Source organism: Haliotis rufescens, unplaced genomic scaffold (genome assembly GCF_023055435.1).
Source record: "Haliotis rufescens isolate VD_foot unplaced genomic scaffold, xgHalRufe1.0.p SCAF_15, whole genome shotgun sequence".
NCBI lineage: Eukaryota > Metazoa > Mollusca > Gastropoda > Lepetellida > Haliotidae > Haliotis > Haliotis rufescens.
In genome coordinates this window covers 13,043,403-13,046,366 of record NW_025963835.1, presented here as the reverse complement: position 1 = coordinate 13,046,366, position 2,964 = coordinate 13,043,403, and the positions used below count along the sequence as shown (strand labels likewise).

Below are 2,964 nucleotides of genomic sequence, written 5' to 3'. Positions count from 1 at the left end.
GCTACCTCGCCTATGTCAACCATGTCAGTATCTGATGAAATTGGAACGACGTAAACAGCTGCTGCTGTGAGCAGACGTCCAATGTTCTTATCGATGTCTGACTTCTTACTACTTTTGCCATCCGTAAATAAGATAACAACATTTTCAGCATCTGGACGGTCGCCATTGCTCTGCACAAACACATCGGATACAGCCATGTTGATAGCATCGCCGAGGAATGTAGAACCGCCGACTAGTTGTGGGGCGTTAACAGCTGCTGTCTTGTTGTCACTGTATGCATTCAAGGGAAATACTAGTCTCGCCTTTCCTGCGTACACCATCAGAGCCATGTCCACAATGCCGGGATTTATATGGGCATAACTGACCATTTCAATTTCAAAATCCTTAATCGTCCTTTATTCCTCTTTAGAGATTGATGACGAGACGTCCTCTATGAGAAGAATGTCCATTTTTTTGTTGCTCACATTCTATAAAGATAACATGTGTTGGTATGTAAATATTTCCAGCAATGATATGTTTGGGAATCAGGATTATTAATAAGACAATTTCTTCGTCGTCTCGTGAAGCCCCAAGTTAAAATAGGTCCCCAGCAATCAAATGGAGCGACTCAATTCCATCTATTGTCAGGATCAAACTACTCATTAATATGTCTGTACCATAACAGCAACCACTTTTTTGTATGACCAATATCAGATTATTTAGTTTCAAACACTCAATTTTGCAGTAGTTCTGTATCAAGTCGATAAAACAGTAATGTGTGAGAAAACAAACCAAATGGAGCTGATTTGGAAATCTATAGCAAACACACTAGAGTCAACAATTTACGGAAAAGAGGTTGATCACTTTTTCGGTTAGGATAGAAACTTTATCAGTTGCGTACACTTGACGGAAAAAAAGATTCTCACCTTAAGTCAACTTATAGATATGACACGTACAGCAGTAGTATAAGAACGTAGTAAGGTGGAGGGGCTGATGATTGACAGTTTGTGCCCAATTAATTTGCGACTGACATGACAAAATATGAAAAGATTTCTTCGTTACATGTATGTACATATTTGTACACATTGTATATCTACAAGTGTAGACCAAAAGGTTTTTATTAGGGACATCTTCTTCACTGGCGCACTATTACATACTTTTTACACACAAAGGACCAGAATATCCGAGCAGACATCTACAATAGAAGTTGGTCGCATTACTTGTGCATATCCCAGCATTCTGACAAGGCGTTTCAAGGCATGTGTCTGTAAAGGAAATCATTAAGGGGGCGCTGTTAGAGACACTGGCAGAAGTGCTTTTTAAACCTTCTGCAAGTAAGAACACTTTAAAGCAATCATCAGACACTGTTGCTTACCTCTTATGTTAAATGAAGACTGATATATCCCAATTCATATTGAGTACATGGGTTGGATGTTAGTTAGGGCGATTGCTACATTTCGTTCATTCTTTCAAAATGGACTGTATGTTGTAAGAGCAGAGAAAGACGCCAAAAGTAAATGATCGTTCGGCTTATCAGATTGCAAGGTGTTTGGACGTCAAAGGTGTCTTTGTCTCATTTTCAAATGAATAGTCTTATTCAAAAACGTTTGCATGATATATTTTACATATAAAACGTAACCTTTGGCAACATCAGATGTAGCCACAAGTAATGCATCAGTGCTACGTACCAGCAGCCTTGCAAGTAGATCTTCCATCTCCGTTATAGCCAGGTAAACACTGGCATTCATAGGACCCGTTATTTTTGACACAGGGGGCTTTGGGGTGGCAGTCTCGGGGTGCATTCCGGCAACCGTTGAGAGGATCTTAAAAGAAAAACACCTTGGTAAACCTGATCATGATAATTTGCCATTTCAATGTATGTGTCTTTAAAAACATAGATACCAAAATCAAAGTTTTACTTAAATAGACAACCTCGTTCTATGTAAGAGGACTACGTAAGTTGGCTAGAGATCTGGATTTAGTTTGGTCACTTGGCTAACCATGATAGAAGATAGATTATGAAGATTACAGCATATGTAACATGTAAGGTTATGACAACACACGAGCTTATAATGGTAGTTGAAATCAATAGTAGCAGTAATTGTACAATGCCATAACAGTGACGCCCACTTTCTAAGTTTGCAACATCTGGTAAAGATGATGAAGAAAATGGTTCATCTTCAATTTCCCATGATTTGGTTCGGCTTGGGCTACCAAGATATCACATTGGTCTCGTTGACCATCATGTTACTGAGTTTCCTATATTGGGATATTTGCGGTTCGTGTTTTCCGTGACATTGTCTCCTATGATAGATATAGTCATTAACAAAACCAACCCATACACAGTGTAATGTTTAACGGAACATTTTATTTTCGAGGACATGGGTAGGACTGCCTGAAACAGATGTACAACACATGTTTCATACTTACTTTCACCCACTTTTCCAGTATACCCTGCTGTACACACACAACCCCAATACCCGTCACAAGTTGCTCCGTTCTGACATTTTCGCCCGAAGCATAGTGGATTTGGATTTGAATACAAACAAAGTAGTGAGTCACAAAATATCAGATCTGTTTGCTAAATAATCATGAAGTCACATAATATTTAGCTGGCAAACTGGCAAACTCAAAGCACGCTTTCTTTCGGTTTCAGGTATAAGAACGATATTTGATAATGATGTAAAAATGTAATGATAGACAAATATGATATACATTATTTGATGTTTCACCTGTTGAGCAATGTGATAATTTTGCATGATACGGTAACGTCTTGGTAAATCAATGAATTGCTGGTGTGGAAGTATGTGTATTATTTACTGTGTGTTAGGTCATTATGCATCAACAAACCACCTTCATATAGCTGGAATATTCCTGATTGCGTCGTTACATAAAAAAAATAATATAATATTTATCCTGGAGCTGGCTGATGCCCTTCCCTGTGACTAAAATGTTAGTTACAATGCATGCTCTATCTATGATATG

At 38.3% G+C, this 2,964-nt stretch overlaps 1 long non-coding RNA gene across 1 annotated transcript; it reads right to left on the bottom strand.

Annotated features, from left to right (window-relative positions):
• Positions 1-392: 392 nt before the first annotated feature.
• LOC124111321 lies at positions 393-1,703 on the bottom strand. The gene is made up of 3 exons (XR_006857424.2): positions 1,668-1,703; positions 1,137-1,244; positions 393-467 (listed from the first exon to the last, which is right to left on the bottom strand). It is a non-coding gene; the product is annotated as an uncharacterized LOC124111321 (long non-coding RNA).
• Positions 1,704-2,964: the final 1,261 nt, after the last annotated feature.